The sequence below is a fragment of the Parasteatoda tepidariorum genome, chromosome 2 (genome assembly GCF_982258835.1).
Source record: "Parasteatoda tepidariorum strain Cologne lab strain chromosome 2, Ptep-v5.0, whole genome shotgun sequence".
Classification (NCBI taxonomy): domain Eukaryota; kingdom Metazoa; phylum Arthropoda; class Arachnida; order Araneae; family Theridiidae; genus Parasteatoda; species Parasteatoda tepidariorum.
Window position 1 is genome coordinate 32389607 of NC_141756.1, and position 23333 is coordinate 32412939.

The window sequence follows — 23333 nt, forward strand, 5'->3', positions numbered from 1 at the left end:
TTAAGAAGAAGAATTTTGTATTTTTCTTAAAATCAGGTTTTATGATCGACAATTGGTCTGAAGAGGCATTTAGACCTGTTCAAAATGTTTTTTAGAGGATACATAAACTAGAAATGAACAAAATGAGCTAAAAGTTTTGTTAAAAGGAAAATAAAAAATCTGTTATAATAATTTAGAATGATTATCAGAGAAATACGTTTATTTATTTTTTGAATTCGGAAATTTTATTTTGAATTAAAAATTTGATGGGTAATAGTAATGCAAATTTTATAAATTAATTTTTTATAATTTACTTAGTGTATTGTTATTAGATTTTCTTTCGTTTTGCTTTTATTTCTATGTCATTTAATAATTACTGAATAATTACTTAAATAATTTCATAGAAATATTGAATAAATAATGGGCTATAAAGAAAGCTTTTACTTCTTTCAAAATTTAGTACAAGATTTGTCCTTTTTTTAAAATTTTTCTAAATTGTAATTTAGTTTTATGAAATATCCACAGGGAATTATAAAAAATCCTGTATTTGTTTCAATGACTTCGTCGACTTTTCGAAAACAGCGAAGGTTACTCATTCTCTGACCTCCATTTTACCAATTCATAATCCTGAATTAACTCCATATAATTTGAATTTCTACACATTGCTTTCAAAAACTGCAAATGAAGAGAGAAAATAAAAGTTGGAAAGCTTCAGTAAAATTTCTTGTTTCAGACAGATATTCGTTTATTTTAAATTAACTATTTAAGAAAATGCATAATGAAAATCATTTGATCACTTATCAAATTTATCGAAACATTTTGTATATTATTGCTAGAAATAAAACATTGCGTTTCTCAAAAGAGAAGAAATCACAGTTTATAGAGTTGAATTTATAATATTTAACTCCCCTGAATAGAATGGTACGTGTGATAAACTGTTCTGTTCTATACAAAGTTTCTGCGTATATTTTATAAAACCTTTGTAATGGAGAAATTGCATAGATTGAAAATATGGACTCCCATCGGATAAAAGGCGATTTCGATGTTTCCGAATAATAATTTTCATCGATTTATAAAATTTTATGTTACTGAAAGAGTCATCGGTTAATTTTAGAATGAAAACTCCGCCATTTTTTTTTTACGATCCAAAATAACAGCTGCAAAAGTCGGTACCGCTTCCATATTTTTCCAATTTCGAAAATTTTCCATTTCCGAAGTAAATGGCGCGAAGAATCCAGAATTCGATTTCCATTACGGGCTATTCCCCCTACGTTGTAAAAGTTTGTATTGAAAAGCAACAAGAACGAAATAGTTTGTTTGTAACACATGCCTCTTTATAGGGGAGTGCACTTGTCTCTTCCATCCCTCTCTTATAGAAAATCGATTTTCGAAAGGAGAGACTTATGAAATGAAATGATTCTTAAAAAGGCGCTAAAAGAGAAAAATTTCGGAAAGCATCCGTTGTTGACAGGCCAAACCTGGGTTTTCAAGAAAAATCTGCCATGCCATGGACAATCTACTCCTAAAATCTAATTTTTCCAGGGAGAAAGGCGTTTTTTTTTTCAGGATCTGTCAGGAAAAGGTCCTGAATATAAGATTGATAAGATTTGATATAATTGACAGGATTGATAAGATTTGATATAAGAAAACAATATAATATCCCTAGCAGCAAAATAACTCGGACCCTCATTGGATCAATATCCACGAATCTTGGCTTTATAAGGGATCAAAGAGCCGCTATTTTTTCTATATTAACACGATGTAGAATTGTCAGATTTTTACAGCCACTCTACAACCTATATCGATCCTGTATAGAATTGTCAGATTCACTCGATATTTTACAGCCACTTTACAACCTATATCGGCCTTATACAGAATTGTCAGATTCAACCGATATTTTATATTCATTAATCAGCTAAGATAGGCCCTTGGTTATTCTAGGACCAATGTTAAAACATCTGGATATCCCAATATTGGTCCCTCTGTTCATGTTCTTATAGGACTCATATAAATTGTCTTACAGGACTCGTAAAATTGTCTCTAGGGATATTCTGAAAAATATTGCTCGATTATCGACAAAGTAATTAATAAAAGAAACAGTTATGAGATAATGACGAAGTTACTGGAATAATTCTTTGTAAAATGTAAAGCATAATATATTATGCGAATCATTTTAAATTATAAATAAGCACATGATTTGCTTTGGAGTTAAAGAATAAAATTTCTAGAAGTAGTGTATACATTCATGAAATAAACGAAACATCATGTGTATTTTATTTCTCATTTCATGAAATAAAATCCTTATGTCTTTTTGTAGCTCATTGTATAGTCATTTGCATTTTTGTATGTATAAATTCTTTATTGTACAGTAGATGGAAACGGGTACAGTCTGTAATACAAAAATTTTAAAATAAAATGGAAATATTATCGTCTTACTTTCTTACACACTCATAATGTTTTTTCTTTTTTAACGGAAACATTTATTTCCGCTTTCTTTGTATAAAAATATTATATTCATTTTGAAATATTGTATATATGTCATATATTTCGGTTAATGTATTTTAACGAAACATGAAGAGGTTACCATCCAAGAAAACTGTCTAAGACGGAGTCAAGAGTAATATTCATTTTCAACTACCGACTCCAAAGCTCTAGTTCAGAGGTTCTCAAATAAGGTTCCGCGAGTTAGTACTTTTTATAACCAGTGAGAAGTTTTGAAACCTCCGATTATATTGGAATGTAACCTATAATTCATAACTTATTTAATCTTTCGGTTGCCTTTGTGAAATTAATTCAAGCGAAATGTCAATGAAACAGAAATGGCGTTTTTTAGAAGAAATTATGATATTTCGAATAACAATATAGTGAACAAATTATGAAAAAAAAACAAGCATTTATAAAATATTTCATTAGTATTTCCTATCACGCCTTTTTAATCAAAATAACTAAATTCTTTAATAATCTGGGTTCGAATCTCGGGCAAGGCATGGATGTTTTTTCATTATCTGTACGTTCTGTCCTTTCTGTGGGGGCAAAGTTGGCCCACCTAATATGGTGCCCCTGAAAGAGTGGCCAACAAATCTGCCCTGTAAATGCCTGAATTGACGAAATGTTAACACAGGTGGGCATTGGATTAAAAAAAAATTCATAATGATAATAAAATAATTAAAAAAATAATAATTAATAAAATAATATTTAATAAATTAATAATTAATAAAATAGTTAATAAATTAATAATTAATAAAATAGTTAATAAAATAATAATTAATCAAATAATAATAATTCTTTAATAAAGAAATATGTTTTAAAAATAACCATTTTCATCGTTAAAAAAGTTCTTTTAAGCTTAAATTTTGCAGTAAACCATACTTCGACTTATTTTATTTATTTTCAGTTTATGTATGTACACCATCAATAAATTCATAACTAGACTAGACATAGTGCAAAAACTGAAATTTAACTTTTAGACACAAAACCTAATTTAAGATTGTTAATGACAAGACAGTGAAAAAATCCACATTCTTCTTATTAAATATTTTGAAAATAGTCTTCTATAGGTTATAACGTTCACAATTATCTTAATAAACTTTTTTCATAAAGTCGGAGTTCCGTTGAAAAGTGGTTGATTATTTATGGTTCCAGAACTGAAAAAAAAATTGGTAATCGCTGCTCTAGTTAAAAGTTAATTCGATAAAAAGTTTACTGAAAACAGCGATTTAGACTCGCTATTCACCGAGCAAAGTAGAAATACCATCCAATGAATTCAAGATGGCCGAAGAGAGAGTACTTGTGTGACATTTTTAATTAAGTTTCCCTGCTTTACCTTCAAATCCAGACGAAGTTCCGTTCATTTCGTTTCAAAAGAAAATGAAAGAAACTTATTATTTTTCGAACGAAATTTTGATAAACGAAGAATTGGTTCAGAAAAAAATGTCCGATCCTTTCATTTTAGCTACTAATTACTCTTTTCACTTTTTATAGCGAGGAAACTCCTTAATTGGATATTTTCGAAAAACGTCATTAAAATCTTTTTAATTAAAATGCTTCTTTTTCCTTTTGTTCATTTTCTCGAGATTTCGTTTGAAAACTTATACTAATTGGCATATATCTTCGGCTTAACTGCAAATAAAAAGTGAAAACTAATATTAAGAAAACAGATTTACTTTAGCTTTTTTTTTTTTTTAATCATTTCTTCCATAAACTCAATTGAAAATCACGTGATGCATTTCTTTTTAATACTAGTAAAATTCATTTTTAATTGCAAATATTGAAATGTAATATTTTTATTTATGTTTCTATGATTTGTTTCCACTCGTCGTCTCTCTCCTTTTACGAGACAAATCACGAAAAGAAATGAATTACGACGAGTAAAATGTTTAATTTCGAAATATTTCAATTAGATTTAGTTTTGTTCAATAAATAATTATAGATGAGTATTTAAAGATGTGTTTGTTTTTTAGCGTTATATGCTTTCGCTTTTTCGGAGACTTTCTTATTAATAAATCATATAACAAAGAATTAATTTGAGACGAATTGTAATGAAAATATAATATTAAATAAATAAAATGTCTAAAAGGAAAGGAGGATGTACACTGTACTAACGTCATGATATAAGTAATGTGGTTTGTACGATGTGCAAGTAACTTTAAATTTGTAACTGTACACTGTAAAAAAAATCCGGATCTAATTGCAGTATAAATTAGCGGTACTTTATGCACCTCTCATCCTTAAAATAAATTTTACCGTAATTTTTGCAGTAACATTTATTTAATTAAATTTAAAGTGATCTTACAGTAAAATTTCCGGAGATTATTTTTTTTTGTTTCGTAACATGCTCCGATAAAAGTGGATTTTTCTGTAAAAAATATCTGTACCCTGAGGGCCGGTACTTCTTACCGTAATTTGATCCGGAATTTTTTACATTGCATGAAATATGTGCAAACTTTGAAAATCTTTGCCAAAATCGTAGCAATGTTCTTTTTTTCGAGAGTACCTGCACTTTTTGCGCATCATCTGTAAAATCTATTTCACCATATAATCCATTTTTACAGTAAAATATGACACCGTAATTTTGATATTTATTGAATAGAGTCAGTTAAATTATGGTAATTATTACTGTAAAAATTATAGTACAGCAGATTTCATGTTCCGGTAAAAACAGATTTTGCAATAAAAAAGTACCGGTACTTTTTACCGAAATTCGATCCGGAATTTCTTACAGTGTTGATGAACACATATTTATCAAAATGAGCTTTCCATACGCGTTTGCTAAAATATAATTATGCGATACGTATGCATAAACTTATATAACAAAAGTGGAAGTATTTTATTTATTTATTCACTTTTTTAGTTTCATTTTATGCATATAATTATAATCAGATATCTATGTAAACATGATTGTAACATTATCTGCATTGTGAGCTTGTATGAAACAGCAGAGAAAAGGTGTATCGAACAATTATTTTGAAAACTATACACTCTAAAAAATTTCTCGGAAAATTGGTTAAACAAAAATTTATTCAATTGTTATTTTTCCATATTCAACCAAAACAGACAAATAACCATAAAAAAGATGTTAGTCAAACTGTTAACTTTGGGGAAAAAAAACGTTTTACTAACCGTTTTCACCTAATACGGTTACACAACCAGAATTTTATCGTACGAAATAAGCCCACCTACTGAAGTCTCTTAGTTCCTTGCAGCTGAGTACATTTTGGAGCTGAAAAGGCTAACCTGTCAATCTCATGACCGATGGAACGGGGGTTTGTGTACCAGCATTGATACCACAATATTTCCACCATTCCCTTCAACGCACGGAGAGTTTCCAGTGTTCTGTATTCTCCAGTTTGTGGCCCTGGACTATTTAAATACTGTACTGTCATTCACGCAAAGATGTCAGCAGCACCATTAAGTTGCTTAACACAAAAATCTGGTATTTTCCGTCTCTTACGATAGCTGGTACAAGAAAATAAACTAATTAAATCACATTCCTCGCTTCATTTGATAAAACACAGCTTAGTCACAACCTACCTCCTATACCTAGTTAAATTTATTTTTACGGTTTTGAAACCACACTAGTAGTAAACAGTTAAAAATCGTGCAGTTTCGTAATCATAATTTTTAAACCATACTAGTTGTAAGTGGTTTCAAAACCGTAACGATAAAAAATGCTCTTTATGGTAAACTTTACGGTTAATTGGCTGAATAGACTGTTGCCGGTTATTATACCGTAATTTTAGAATGAAAATTTTAATAGGAGTAGGAGTAGAAGTTTTAAAATCAAACTCTTTTATTTGTGGTATTATGTGCAATTGGTAATTACTGTTGGTTTTTTAAATTAATTTTATTCAACATACACTATATGGAGACATCTCAAAATTAAAACATATTAATACTTGATACATATTAATATTAATACTTGATGTATTAATATTAAAACTTGACATATTAATACTTGATTAACATTTTATCAGAAATCAAAATACATCATCGTTAATGATTTGAACTCTAACGCTAGTTATTAATTCATCTAGTATTTTCTAGGAAAGTGACTACTGCTTCAAGAACGATAATTTTTGAACTGATTCTCTTTTATTGTTATCTCATATTCAAGTGAAATAAAATACCTCAAGGAATGTATACCCTAAGGTTTTGTTCAATTTTTTTCTTTCTTTTACCAAGTTTAAAACTCGATGTAAATACTTCGAAAAAGGTAATACGAGTCGAAAATAAATTGTGTAAAATCTCCAAAGAGAAACAAATCTCATGTAGTATCAAAAGAGTAAAAAAGAGATTTAACTCAATTTTAAGAAGAAACTGAAACAAAACAGGGGTAGCACTTCGCCTTATTACCTCCTTTTTTTTCCTTCTTGTATCTTTACAATAAGAAATACAGCAGATTACATCTGCAGTTTGGATTTGGCTTCTTTTTACAAAATGAGTTGTCAGGTTTCAGTAAAGCAAAAGTTCTCTTAGAAAAAATAAAAATAAAATTCGGTGTTCTTGCGAATTCCTCCCAGAAATGATATTAAAGTTCTTTGTGAGAGGATATAATGAAATACTTTTATTTGCATAAAAAGAAAATACCGGAACTTTTTGGGTGAAAAAGAATGGAGTAAACAGTACTTCAATAACAGAGACTGAATAAACTTTACATTTAAAAAAAAAGAAAGATTTTTTTTTATAAAAAGGATCTTTTTTAATTTTCTTATAGAAATCGGAGACTTTCGTAAAAGAAATTGCTAAGTCAACATTTTTTAAAAAGGGGAGTTTAATTGAATTCATTCAAAACTAGTAATTTTCGATCGAAGTGTAGAAAAAATTAATCATTGTTAAAGTTTAAACTTCAAAAACATTTCATTGAGATACCTTTTGTTTTTTATTAGGTTATTTTTATGCCATTTGAATAAAAAAAAACATTTAAAAAAAAACATAGACAGCTTTAAAATAAATTTATGGGAGTCAATTTTTGGTTTTAAATGCAAATATATGCTAGACAGTAATATGAAAATTACGGTAAAAAGCATCAGCACTCTATGCGCCGGTACTTTTTACAGTAAAATAAATTTTTACCGGAACATGTTAATGAACAAAAAATCTGATATACCGTAATTTTTGCAGTAATAATCAACGTAAAATCACTGAATAATTCTAATTAAATAAATATTATTTTAAAAATTGCCCTATAATATTTTATGGTAAAATGGATTTTACGGATTTAAGGTAAAATGGATTTTACCGGCATTTTACACCAAAAATGCCTTTACTTTATATACAGTAATTTGTTTGGAATTTTTTGCTGTGTAGTGATCTCTACCCTTTACTCGCTCGAACATCCCCCTAGAATTACTATACAATCTTATACGATGCACTTTGCTTACTTTTTAATTAGTTTTGTTTGAGATGTGTATTAATATTCAGTTAATAAATAATTTCAGATAGGTAGGTACTTTATTTACGTCGCACTAGAGCTGCACAGTGGACTATTGGCGACGGTGCGGGAAACATCCCTGAGGATCCGAAGGCGTGCCACCGCATTTTTGATCCTCTGCGGAGGGGATGGCTCCCATGATTTGGTAGCCAGATGACCTGCGAGCTAAGTCGAGCACTTTACGGTAGTTTAACGAGGACCGATACCGTGCACCCTCGGTACCTACGCAGGCTGATCAAAATGGTCACCCACCCGCTTACTGACCGCAACCAGTGATGCGTGACTTCGGTGTTCTACTAGGAACCGTGTCTTCACGATTAGTCCACTGCGGGACTACTCCGTTTAGAAACCATATTAAAACAGAAATAAATGCTAGATGGTTGCATAATATCTCTCTACATAAAAAAGAACGTAAGTGCCTTAAATAGTTCAAGATTATTAACTGCTAAACTCAGTAAAAAACCATGCAAACTGCCAGTAGGAATGCTATAGTAAGGAGTTGAAATATGGCGTGCAGAAAGGGCCATTTTTATTTATGAACTTTACATGAGGGTTTTTTTTTCTCCAAAATTCCAATTTACTAAAAATTATTTTAATTTTAAGTGTTTGGCGACTTTTTTTCGATTTTTTTACGTTACAATTTTTTTGACTGTGGAAAAAATCTGTGACACTTCAAAACGTTAAATTAAGATGGATTATAAGAAAATGCACGGGGAATATTGCGGAATAAAAAAAAATAATAACATTCGATAATTTATACAAAAATTAAACTGTTCAAATTGTAAGAAAAAATACCATGCGAGTCGATCTGTTCTCCCTTAAAATGCAACTCTGAAGCTGATATTGGGTATACTGAAAGAGCTATTTTTATTTGCTATCTTCTGTCTTTTTCGAATTTGCAATTTGTAGAAAAGTTATTGGAATTCTAGGCACATTTTCAGTAAATTATTTCTTAGCTATTTTTCTATCGTTGTAGATCAAGTTATTTTTCAGCTTATTAAATTATTTTTCTATTGTTATAGATATTTTCTCATTGTGCCTCTCAAGATCTTTACTTTGTAAGCTCAAACTTGAGTTGAGGAAAAAAAAAAACGTATTCTAGTTGAATTTCTTAGTCTTATAAAAGAGTAAAACTTCTTCTCATTGAGTCATACCTCTTCTTATGAGTCATGTCTCTTCTTATTGAGTCACATAATCGGTATATCTTAGGTTCATTTTCTTCTTACCCCTTCTTATGGGTCATGTCTTTTCTTATTGAGTCACATAATCTGTATACCTTAGGTTTATTTTCTTCTTACCTCTTCTTATGAGTCATGTCTTTTCTTATTGAGTCAAATAATCTGTATACCTTAGGCTCATTTTCTTCTTACCTCTTCTTATGGGTCATGCCTCTTCTTATTGAGTCACATAATCTGTATACCTTAGGTTTATTTTCTTCTTACCTCTTCTTATGAGTCATGTCTCTTCTTATTGAGTCACATAATCTGTATACCTTAGGTTCATTTTCTTAAGAACAGATTACTATTTATCGGATACAGGTAATCGTACATTTCGTTATTGAAAAAATGTTCTTGCATAAAACTACAGAAATTGTATATTTTGTCAAGAAAATGTTCTTTGTTTTCGTAAAAATTACTGACTTTTAAGAAAGAAACGATGAATAAGAATTATCAAAATCATTCAGTTCATTAGAATCATTCATCAAAATCATTCAGTTCAAAAATTATTCGGTTCATTAGAATTATCCCAAAAAACTGCGATCGAATAAATTTACTCTTACCCTTTGGTTGTCTTACACGGAGAATAAAAAAATGGAAAGAAAAAAAAATCGAAAAATATATGACTTCAGCAGTATCCGAAAAGAAAAAAATGTTAAAAAATAGTTCTCCAGGAAATAACGTTACTTGCACCTGATACGAAAACGATTTTTTAAGAATAAGTTGACATCGATTACATTCGTCCAAGAAACACCCCCTACAACCTTCTGCCAATGTTAAGATGAAAAAGGATCCGCGTGATTAATCTGTAGCCTTTATTGATTGTTGTAAGGGGGGTTAAAAACGATCTTTCCAGGAATTACATTCGAACATGTTTGCATTAGTTTGTAGCTTAATTTAATTCCATTTTAAATTGGAATTTTAGAATTCATTTTACACTTCGTTTTTAAATAAATGATTATAAAACATTTTTTTTTTGCTACTCTTTTCGTTGTGAAATAAACGAATCATTTGCTTTAATTAACGATCATATATTAATGTTCACTCTTGCAAATCAAGTAACAAAAATATAAATGAAAGTTTTAACTTTTTGATTGGAGCTAAGCTTTTAATCAACGTTTGATTCAAGCAAATTTGTAACATTCGAGAAACCACTTTTGCTGATAAATTAATAAAATTTGAATCTGTCTTTATAATTTCTTCTAAAAAATACTTAAAGTAAATTGTTCTTTGCATAATTTAGTCATATATTTTCTTCTAAATGAGGCAAAGGCATAGTCAGCACTTTTACTTTCTAGAATGTTTTTTAAAGGAGTAATTTATTTCAATAAATTATAATTGTTCCGTTACTTTAAAATTGTTACTAAAAGCTAGGATTTGGTTTATTTAGTTTCAGATAGAGAAATAAAAATTAACTAGGCTGAAAAAGGAAAGAAATTAAATTTTAAAGGTTGGACAGTTTAGTGAATTCAATTTGTGTTGTTCTTTCTTTTATTATTTTATTTTGTTACTTCTTCGAGAATTGTGGATAATATTCAACCTAAGTAACATGTGCGCATTGTGCTGCCAAACGTTAATGAATCAATGATTTTTTTTTTTTTTTTATCAGCGTCGTTGAACAATTTTCAGCGCCGATCCAATTTTTGGATTTACGCCTACTAATGTTCAACTCCGCGAATATTGGCAGAAATTTGCTTCGTGGAGGACTTTTTGGGTGGAACAAACCCACATTTGGACCACGAGAATCTCCCACGGTTAGCCTGACGGCAAATGGACTCTAACTCATGATCCGTCTACCACTGAGGATATTTCACTTCAGCACTGTGGACGGTGCAAGCTGGATGCGGAATCGTATCTACCAGCCTTTGCTGGCACCACATTTTGCTATCTGCTAGCTAAAAGGAACTCCAAAAAAGTTTTTAAAAAATAATAAAACGAGGGAGACGAGGGATCGTTTTTATTATTTGTGACTTAAAACTTCTTCTGGTTGGAAAATTGTTTTACACTTTTGTATTAAATCAATTGCATAATAACTCATTTGATTGTTAAGTTGCAAAAAAAAACAAGCTTTTTATGGTGGAAAAAGCTTTATCATTGCCCCTTTAAATTATTTTTATTCATTATTTATAATTATGAATCTTATTTATATTGATGAATTATTAAAATAATTCTTCTTCATTTATAATTATCATCATTAGTTATTCATCATTAGTTATCATCATTTATAATGATTAATTATTATATCATAAATAAATACGTTTATTAAATATTCATCTTCAGTTAGACTTTAATTTGACTTCTTTTAATTAACCTATGCTATTCTTATAAAAATAAATGGTTACAAGGGGAAAGTATGAACACTCTGCAGTAGATATATCAATATTAAGCTCCCTGAGCTGATAATGTGAGTTAATAAATGGCACATTACTTGTTCGGATGGGTATTTATTGACTAATTCGGATTGATTTTGTAAAGAACTTAATTTACTTACAATTTGTTTACCGCATTTGAAATTTTATTTATCAAACTCGATCGATTTCTATGGTGAAAAATTTGGACAAAATTAATTTCTTTAAACATTTCAAGTTCATTGTTTATTTTATTTGTTCAAAATTGTGATTATTTACGAAATTTATTTGCTTTTTTAGTAACTGTAAAATGCATATTTCCAAAATTCTATTTATTCCTCTGGCACGCTGAAGTCAGTAATCGAATACCCTAAGAAATAAAAAAATTAAATTAATGTTTAAAACAATATTTTTCTTCTATTAAATAAATATTAAAAATTGACTTCGAATATAGTAGTTTGCTTTTGTAACAGTTTTCTAGATAATTAAAATAAAGCTTATTTTCTTATTATAAAATAACATTCATTGATTGTTACATAATATTAAAATTTAGTTAGGATTGTAATTTCAGATTAAAATAAATCTACCTACTTTAAAAAATTTTTTTAACAGCTTTTACAAAAAATTACTATTAATTTATTAGTTGATAAGTTTACCAAATTAGCTTATATTTCATTTAAAATAAATAATTTATACGTTCAAATTATTATAACAACCCCTCTTAACTTATCTTTTAAATATAATTAACTTATTAACTAAAATTTTAATATTTATTAAGCAAACACAATTATTTTTTAGCATCTGAAGACTTACATACGCTATGCTATGAAAGCTACACTTCAAATTCAAATGATGAATTTAAAAGTTTAGTGTATGCACAGTTCGTGAGTTGTTAACAAAATGCTTAACTGACTTATTAAAAATATAAACAAAGGCCTAACTTTGAAAAACTGTAAATAAAAATGCTTAAATGATTCAATTGACACTGCCATGATATTTAGAGAAAGAATATTGAAGCAAGACTTGATTTTTAATTAAAAGGACAAAATCTTAAAAGAATTATTGTGATTCAAAACAAGCTATCCGAATAATTAAAAGTTTTTAATAAAAATTTAAAATGTGTTCATTAATTAAAAATGCATGTGTTGACATAGGACTATAAATGTATGTGTTGATATACGAATTTAATCCAAAAAAAGTAATTAATTTTAAAATAGCTTTCTAAAATAAATGAAGCTTTTGCTATTATCATTATATCATAGACAGTAATACTTTTTTAAAAACAAATTTTGCGGTATAAAAATGTGGAAAATTTGCTTGAGATTTTATATTTAAAAATGTCGCCAACAGCAAATGACCGAATAAAATATTATATCTAAAATGGTCATTCAAGCTCATAATAAGAGCTAATGCTGACTTGATTTTAAAAGAATAAAATCTACTGTAGCGTTAGGCTTCTTTTTATAAGTCGGATGCATTCCTGCTTTTGGCCAATTACGAAACCTAAGCCAAGAGAATATTGTTTGGCGAAAATGATCAACACCATTAACGTCTATGCAACACATAAATTAGGTCCAGGGGAATTTTAAATTCTACGAACTCGATAGAAAATCGTATATCTCCTTTAGCTTTAAGCCTAGAAGTTTTCGTAAGTCTTTACGCATTATCCCTGATTTCCCGTGAGAAGTAGGGAAAATATTAGATTAAAGGGAAAACTATTTGGCAAAGAGCGAAGAAGAAAAAAAAACTTAAGGTATTATTTCTACTTTATCCAGATGAATTTAAATTTTGTCAGTCGAACTCTCTAAATAATAAAAGATAGAGTTTCGAGAAAGAGGATTAAATAGGAATTTTAGAATAAATAACAAAAAAGGAAAAATATTGTATTAATTTATTCAGCTCTCGTTCGTTCGCCGTCGATATAATTTTAATTTAAAATATGCATCAATTTTTTTAAAAATATTTTTACGATAAAATTGCATTATGGGGCATGAGCACCGAGATTATAATATTATTTACTCGTTTCAAGCTTCGTAGAGTAAAATAGTTTTATTTTAATAACAAAATATCTCTTAAAAATGCATTTTTAATGTTATCATATTTTTTTAAAATTAACTTATAAATTTATTCGAATAATAATTTCCGTTACTCGCAATTCTTTTACTTCTCGCTTTAAGAATCTTCGTTACTCTTTACAATCTTATAGTTTGCAAAATAATTTTCAATCTTTTTAAAAGTTTGTTGCTTGATTTAAAAATTAAAATTTACTTAGTATTGAGTATGGTAAGTTTAAACAAAATTGAAATTGAAGAGAGATGAGATAGCTGCGAATATCTGCAATATTTTTTAATACATTGCAGCAGATGCAGTTTTGCAGGAAGCAGTTTAACTTGTTCATTAATTTAGACTAAGAATAGTTTTTTTGTGACTGCAAAACGTATGTAAAGATGTAGCGTTTATATTTAGAGGTCTAATATTTTTCGTGAATTAAATATTTTATTTTTTTCCAAAGCGTAGGTTATGCATTTTTTCAAGCAACTTGGTATGCGTAGGTTATGCAACTGGACATTTAAAACACATATGTAGTCCATTATTTTTTCTAAATAAAACGCTGCGGAATAATATAGTAGTGCGACGCAAAAAATCGGTTGTTCATCTCATTATCAACTTTAGGAGAGATGGCAGCATAAAATCGGGGAAAGATGGCCATTTTTCATTAATACGCTTTGACATATCAGTGATCACATCATCCTTGAATAATTTTTAAAAAGAAATAAGTAGAAAGAAAATAAGAATAAGTAAGAAAATAATGTGCATTTTAGTAAATTAGTCTTCCCCACCAGGCTGTGGGGAAGATGTGGGGATCTTTAAACATATAGATATTAGATATGAGATATTATTTGGGGGTTGGTTAATGGTTTTCGTTTGGTTTGGTCTTATAATTTTAAAAAGAAAGCTAATCAAAGGAAATTCGTATCTTTTTTATACAATATTGAAACTACTTGTTTTAAGTTTTTGAGGACCGCACGAACATTACATTCCGATTCTACATATCTAACTTATTATCCTTCAGAGCCCTATAACCGACTCAATAAAACCCTACATATTATCCGATTCTACAGAATCAGAATTTCGTTAATGGTTTTCATTTGGTTTGGTTTTGTAATTTTAAAAAGAAAGCTATTAAAAAGAAACTCTTAGCTTTTTTTGCCATATTGAAACTACTTATTTTAAGTTTTTGAGGACCTGAGCACTTGAAGGAAAATAGTTTTGCTCGGCAAAATAAAAAATTTGACCAAAATCGGTTGTATAGTCCTTGACAAACTGAGTTTCAAAATAGTCCGAAATTTAAAATTCGATTTCTCAGGAACTATTCGACCAATTTTGCTAAAATTTTACATTTTGCCATGTCAAATTATATTCTTTAAAATCACCCAAAAATTCGTTCATCTTACAGTTCAAGATTTTTTCGACCATTATTAAATAAAATACTAAAAAAATAATAAATGTTTACTAAAATTTATTTTTTGTATGAAATTATCGTTGGATAAATGAATTTTATAAAAGTGTGTAAAAAATTTTCAGTTCGCTCCAAAAATTGTTTGAGATATAGCGAAATATGCAAAAAGTAAAGCTAACATTAAGGGGTCCAAACTTTATAGCGCTTTCCTGACCAAATTATTGGGTTCATATATACCAGATTGCGGCTATACCCAGATTGCGGTATTTTGAGGTTCACAAGTTCGAATTCGTCAAAAGAAGCTATGTTTAAAGTGCGTTTTGATGTCTGATTTCGTAACAAAGAGCATCGACTGCCTTTATTAAAATTAGTGCACTTGAAGACAGCCCCTCGATCTATCAAGATAGAGTCTTAAAATCCGATCATTAGATCAAAAGTTTTTCAGGGTGCTCCGTTTTTTTCCTTCTTTTTTTTTCTTTTTGGATCAGTGAACATTAGATTTTTTAGATTCATTTTACTTATTTTCCAAAATAAAATTCATTCCTTTCAGTTCATAGTAAATTTTTTATGGTTAATTGTGTGAAATGTGCTATTTTCCATAATTTAACTTCACGTTCCTTTACTGTATTAGATGTCCATCTCACCTCAATATTATGGCCACTTGTTAGTTTAATTCCAAGCAATTTTTTTTTCATATTTTGCTCTCAATATTTAATTATTTTTTCCCGAAAATGTGTTGAGTACCTGTATGAGAGTTTAAAACTATGCATAATCCTTTCTTATATCTCTGTTATTATTACTTTTATTTCGATTCGAAAAAACTATGGCCAACGATCCTGGACTTACTCTATATGAATTTATTCTATATTTCTGTTAAAACGCACGTTTTTTCAAAGATGTTTCTTTTTACATTTTTTTTAATTTATTGAAAACATTTTCACTATCGCTTAAAAATGTCTAGCAACATATTTAATTTTAAAACTTAAAGATGGAAAGATGGTGAAAATGTATAACTGTATATTTTACAAACTAGAAAGATTTTAAAAAAGACTTTTTTTCTTATTCTAAAATTGCATATCTGCATGTCTTCATACGTATCGAATATTATTTTGTATAAACTGATTTGGGTGTATAAACTTTACAAAAACTGAATCTCAGTTTAAAAACTTGATTTAAACTATAGATATTAATCCTCTAAGGACATCTGAAAGTTAAAATTTATTTGTTTAGAGAACTTCATTCATGCAGAATTTTTCAACTAAAAGTTCATGCATCATTTTTTTAATTTGTTGTTGTTGTTACTTATCTCCGAAGGTCTGGCGGTGTCAGACCAGGTCCATAAAACCGTTGACGAGTAAAAAGTCGGAAACAAGGAGAGGACAAGTGTAAATTTCCCTAAGTAAGAAGTCCTAAGCAGCCTAAAATATGCTCGGCTGAAGTCTGATGTTGGTGGCATTTCGGGCAAACAGGGTAAGATTTTATACCCTGAGAAAAAGTAAGAAATTTTAGATGTCCACTGGCAAGGCGTAAATTTGTTTAATTTGTGCAATTTGTTTACATCTCAAAAGATTTATTTATTAAGTTATGATTTATTTAAAAACTTATAACTATTCCTACCAACAAATTTCATTCATTTCAAAACAAATGAAATAATCCATTTATTAACTAAATTAGATTATTAATAATCAAAGTTTATATAGATATAATAGAAAAATATAGATATAATATTAATTTAATAAGTGCTTATGCATTATCGAATGATTTATATGTATGTTTTTATATATAATGACCGAAATTGGTGGTAGTTGACATATCCACCGGTATACATTTGCCCAATATGCTCTACATAAATGTTTTCTTAAGATCAAGATCAAGTGCCACTGCACAGTATGTATTTAATCAGTATTCCGAATGTTCCACTGATGTTTCACCGAATCTATCCTCAGCAGAAATTTAAATATCGAATAACATCAACGAATTAATTAATATCAAATCGGATAGATCAAATATTTTGGACATTCACTAAGTGATTGTTGACATTTCAATATATATATATATATATATATATATATATATATATATATATATATATATATATATATATATATATATAGTAAATATATATAGTCAATTCATTATGAGATAAACTTCTATTAGTTTTAAATTTATATCCCTTTTTATGTTTCGAATCTTTCTATATAACATTCTTTTGCAAACAAATTAAACTAAAACAATCAGTTTTTTTAAAATAGTTTTTATAATTTATTAATATTTATTCTGAATTCTGTCACAAATAATTTAAAGCTAGTTTATTTAAAGCAAATAATAAATCTTTCCTCCTCTCTTTTTCATTGTCTCCAGTGTTGTTTTCTGAGTTCACTAATTACAATTCCGAATGCTAGCAACAATGGAATTCTTTAACTGCTGTTAATGATGCGACAACACCGTTTAAATGTCCCAAAACTTTCGGAATGCCTTATTGTAAAATAATAACAAAAAATTTTTCCGTTAAAGAATGCCATTAAATGTTATAAAAGGAATAGTTTTTAATTCTTTTCATTAATAAATTTTTCATTATTTCCTTTTTTTACAAGAGATAAAAAGCACGATTTATCTTAAATTCAATACGCGTATAGAAAAGAATAAATTTTTTTCTGAGACACAAAAAATTTATGTTTTAGCTTTCTCACATATTTTTAAAGTGTTGTTCTTAGATATGTAAAGATATTTTAAATTGAAAATTTTAAAGAACTCTTGTGCATTATTATGAACTATGCAAAGTAAAAATCAAATCGCTTTTCACCTTAAAAGTAATAACCAGTATATTTGTAAGTTAAAATTATTTTATAAAACCTTTAAAGTACTCTGAGAAAAAAAGTATAATAAAAGTTTGTAAAAGTTTGATAAAGTTAACCGTAAAATATGGTTTTATAATATGTAATGAAATTTCGTAAACTATGTAAAATTAAGTAGTTTAATTATGATGCCTTAGAGCTTGTAATAAAAGCAATTTATTCAATTGATTTTACTTTTCAGTCTTTTATTTTTTACTAGATTTGTATTAATAAAAATTATAATTTTGAAAACCAGAATTTTCTGTTAACTGTAGAAAAAATCGCCTAATGAAGGGTTTAAATACTATATATTTTGGTTTTATTAACCAGAACAATGATTTCTTTTAACAGGAATGCATTACCATACAGTACGATAATTTTAGCAGAATTTGTTTTTTCGTGTATCATTGTAGCTTGTCATTTATTTTAAGACAATAATTATTTAATCAGTTTAAACAGAATGTTCAAAATAGGGTTGGAAAATCCTGATAATCTCTGTCAACACACTTGAGAAGTTCATTTTGAAATTAGGAAAATTGAAATTAGGGGAATTGAAAATGTTTTAATCGCTGTCTTATACATATTTTTTTTTCGAGATGCAAACAAACGGGAAGAATTTTACGTTTTGCAATTCGAGGTAAAACTTAGCCCAAGTCATCAAGGTGACTACTCAGGGTGTGTAATAGAGTGGACCTTTTTAATTCTTTCCAATAGTATTTTGGAATCGGCCATCGACAAATATGTCGCAAAAAATCCAATGGTCATCTCCACGGAAAAAAATAGACCATTATTGTCACATCAGCGTAAATGATTGCGATATATGGAATCGAAATACAATCTCGACCAGCATTAAAAGAAGTTGCAGCGGATGAAGCAAGCTTGTACAGATTCAGAAACGGTGTCGATTCCTTCCATAGAAATGAGTGAGTAATCAAATAACTGGCACGGATTCGAAAAAACTCCTCATACATTGTAGAAATATGCTCTGTTATTTTAGTAGACGGAATTAGCTCGGATGGTTGAAAATCTGAAAATCCTTACTCTATTAGAATAAAGGAGCACGTAAAATCATTGACAGCACTAAGAGTTATTTTTGAAGCTGAGCTTTTACTTTATCTGGTAGAACTAAAGGATACCCATGAGCAGGTTCATTACATTTCCTAGTGCTATGTCCATTATAGTCCATTTATTTCAACCCAACTGATTACATTCGGTTTTTGAAACGTCCAATATAAATTAAGAGGAACAATTCTAACAAAGAAATAATTGTTATTTATATGATGCAATTTTTTAAAAGCTTTTTTTCCTGAAACATTAGAGGTTCTGTGTTATTAACAGCTTGGATACGTCTTTCTTAAACGTGTCTATTGCAAATATTTCCTTGAAAATTGCCATAATTATGTTTTTATTGGTCAACGAATGAGTTGCTGTTCTTTGTATTAAAAGGAAATAATTACAATCGGGGCTGTCCAAATAATATATATATATATATATATATATAAGTTAAAGATAAAGATAAAACAAAGAAAAATTATAGACATATGGAGAAAAAAGGGGAGGGGAAATAATAAGTAAAAAAATAACAAACAACAGCTTTAAAAAAAAAGAAAGAAAAAAAAGGATGAAATTTTATTTAAAAAAAAACGGAAAAAGAACGATTTTTCTTAACTTTCTTCGTGTTTTCTTGTATTTATTTATTTATTATACATATATATATGTATATATATATATATATATATATATATATATTATACAATTTCTTAGAGAAAAACTGTCGAAAACATAATGACTGACCCATATCAAGGCCAGGTGTGCACAATCACATTATAGTAATTTGCATTTAAGTAGGTTAAAATAATTATTAAATGATCTCTGAAGCCGTAAAATTTTTTGGAAAGGCTTATAATTTTTGCATTTTTTTAGATTTTGAGAAGGGTAATTGAGGAAAGCTAAGCTAGCCTGTGAAAAATATAGAAAGTTTTTCGTCTCCCATAAAAATCTTAAAGTGTCAGAGCTCCTAGGAGCATAAAATGAAATTAGAATTGATACTTAATGAAAAAGTGAAAAGATTTGGCGTACAAGCAGCATTCCTTACCTCTCTTACTCTCTTTTTTTTTCTCAATAAAATAAATGAAATTTCGAGATTCAGGAATTTTTTTTTCTCTCGCAAAGAGTTGCAATCGTCTATTTTGAAATATTTCCCCGTCGAGACGTCAGACGGGGAAAACCGCAAAAAAGCAATGATTTTAAAAGTTCATCTTGCTTAAACAATGACTCATCCAATACCTCTGAATGTCCGTGCAAAGACAGACACCTCATTCCCATTTCTTAATGCCAATCACGTACTCAGATTGACTTTTATTTGCAAAACACTTTCTCTGCTTACACATTGCGAACGACGTGTTGGGTGAAACGTATACTGTTTGGTTGGGTACGCTCTCTAAAGTTTCGAACCTCAGATGAGGTGTGAAGGCCGGACCCTTGTTTGACCTTCTCAGGTGAAGTTGTCCTTCTCGCAAAAAAACCACAAGAGGGCTTTCACTTTCTCATCCTCGGCGATTCATAAAAGAGAGGTCAGTGCACTATTTGGTATCGTACATTCCGTCCTCAACCCCGGCTTTTGACGTCGCTGTGAATAAAAAATTTAAAAGCCATATACCTTTCCCAACTGGCTGCTGATGTAAACGTCTTCCAAGTTGGAGTGTCACGAGCAATTAAATGAGTTGGTGTGGTGCTTGTGTGTTATAAATTAAACACTATTTCAGAGGTAAGTTTTTATAATTAATATAACGCTGAGTGATATAGCTATTATTATTCTGAGGTTTTCTCTTATTTTTATTATTTATACAATACAGTAAATTATATGTAAGTTTATGGTCATAGGTAATAAACTTTCGCAAAAATGTTTGTTTAATAACAGCAAAAAACATTTTCCTAAAATGTAATATTATATTTTGAGAAAAAAAATATTAGAAAAACTAAAAAGAAGCTTACTAATTAAATATTGCGTTATTCTGCACTGTTAAAAATATTAATAGTTTTAGGGGGTGACCTCCTAATTAATTAGCGCAGAAGATATTTTAAGTTGCGAAATTAAACACAAAAGCGCACTTTCTCTGAATAAAAAAAAACATACCTTTTCTTCGAATTAGATTTCTGACCCTCAAAATATAGATGTTAGTCGCAATCGGGGCAATAGGGTCCTAATAGTTTGGTCAGGAAAACTGTCGAAAATTTGAACCCCCTTATGTTAATTTCATTTTTTGCGCATTTTGTGCTTTCTCGAAAATTTTTTAAGTGAATTGAAACGTTTTTGCAGCACACAGTTGTAAACACTGTCTATCCAAATAGACAAATCCAAAAGATAATTTCAAGCAAAAAATATTTTTTTATAGTTAGTTACTATTTTATATTTTTTTTATTTAGTAACAGTCGAAAAATGTCTGCGTTGTAAGGTATAAAATTTTTAGCATCATTTTAAAGAATATAATTTTACATGGCAAAACCCAAAATTTGAACAAAGTCAATCTTATTGTTCCTGAGAGCTTGAATTTGAAATATACACCCTCTTTCTCAGTATGCGGAACTATTCGACCATTTGCGTTCAAATTTTGTATTTTGCCAATAAAGTAACAGGCTTTAAAATGACGTAAAAATTTGTATGCCTTACTATTAAATAAAATAACAAAAAATAAAAAATACTTAATAAAAAATATTTTTCTCTTGGATTATCAATGGATAAGCACGTTTTATAACTGTATGCAAGAATTTTTCAATGTACTTAAAAAATTCTCGAGATATGACGAAATACGAAAGAAACAAAATTAATATTAAGGAGTCCAAACTTTGAACCGACCTCCTGAACAAACTATTAGGACCATATTGCTTAGATTATGTTTTTTTTTAGTGGCAGAAATTCGTGGAAAAAAGGTAAGTTTGTTTAATCAGAAAAAGTGCGTTTTTGTGTTTGATTTCGTTACTTAAAATATCGTCTGTACTAAATAATTAGCACATTTGAGGTCCACACCCAGATTGAATCCTAGTACGTGAAGATGCGATCATTGGATCAAAAGTTATTCAAGGTGATTTTATTCATTGTATGTATATAAACACAGTATTCTATAAGTTAAAAAAAGCTTTTTATATGACTAAATAGTTAATAATCGCTAGTTATCTAGTGAAATTGTACAGCGACTTTGTTCAAAATAACACACTCTACATCCAATGTGTATAGCACACTCCGAATAAGTTATTAGTATCAATGATTCCTAGAAGGACCATTATTTTAAATCCCGTAAGTAAAGAGCAAGTTGTAGTATTGTTTAGGTTTACAAATGCACACATTAATCTAACTCCGTTCGCATTTAATACAGCTTCATTAAGCGGAAAGTACTTAAATATTTCTTCTTTTACATTACTTAAAATTTACAAATGAAGCAGAATACGCAATTCCCTATTTTTTTCTACTCTTCATAATTTAGCGTTAAAATACTAATTTATGAACATTCGTATTAAAGGAGAAATTCGCCTTTCCTGCATCAAATGCTAATGTGATGTTCTCACGAAAATTTCTTATCTCGGCGATTCAGAAGGCACTCTTTCAGAAATGCTTTGCGTTTTTCTCGAGTTGAGTAAATGTTTAGCTGCATTTCGTTTACTCGAAATATTCTAACGGCACGAACCTTGTTTGTGTATTGAAGCTAAACACCGACATGCTTCTATGTTGTGCACTAGTTTTGAAAAATTGCATTCTTTGCAAACTTATACGACTCATATTGATGCGAATAAAGCAATCGTAAATGTCATTATTTGAGCGTATAATTTTTTAAGGCAATTAGATTAAACTTTATTTAAAATACTTTAATTCATTCACATTTTAAATACTAAATCATCCTTTTTTTAGAAATTGTTGAACCATTTTATGACCGAAATTATATCGACTTGACAAACTAATAACTTCTCAAGGCAAATTGAATGCTTCTGTTTTTTTTGTTATTTGCTTTATTCATTTATGTAGGCCTACAGTTTTGTTCTAATAGTAATGACATTCAGCGTGATATTAGTTTAAAGATAAGAAAAAGTTATTGAATATACGTTTACCTTATAACACAGTGACAGCCATAAATAAAATTAGCTGCTTCTTGAAATGAAATTTACTAGAAAAAATCATTACGATATCAAAACATGCTAAAACTATCATTATCGCCATTTTGTAAGATCAAAATTGTGTAAGACATATATTTATAATGATGAAAAGTGTACTGTAAATAAAAATATATTTTTTTCAATTGTAAGAAAATTCCGGATCAAATTAAGATATAAAGTATGGACTTCTTTAGTGCATCATCAGAAATTCCATTTTTACTTTACTATATCATAATTTTTACAGAAATATGTATTTTATAAGAGTGATTAATTGATTTTACAGCAATTATTGCTATAAAATTTCGGTATATGGGTGATTCTCACGAAATATGACGATTCACTGTCCCTTGCTCCAAGATCTAATACTATAATACTAAGAGAACTTTTTTAAAAGAAAATTAATAAATTGCATTGCTGTTA

General features: G+C 28.8%; 1 protein-coding gene across 3 annotated transcripts in view; it reads left to right on the forward strand.

Annotated features, from left to right (window-relative positions):
• Positions 1-23333, forward strand: part of LOC107449631 (astakine) — a 101474-nt gene that overhangs the window by 60353 nt on the left and 17788 nt on the right. The window contains exon 1 of one of the 3 annotated variants that reach the window (XM_043044032.3): positions 20153-20535. The exons of the other annotated variants lie outside the window; for them this stretch is intronic. The gene's annotated coding sequence lies outside the window, so the exon portion shown is untranslated. Of the gene's footprint in view, positions 1-20152; positions 20536-23333 lie in introns of those variants that run through there. 3 annotated transcript variants of the gene reach the window in all.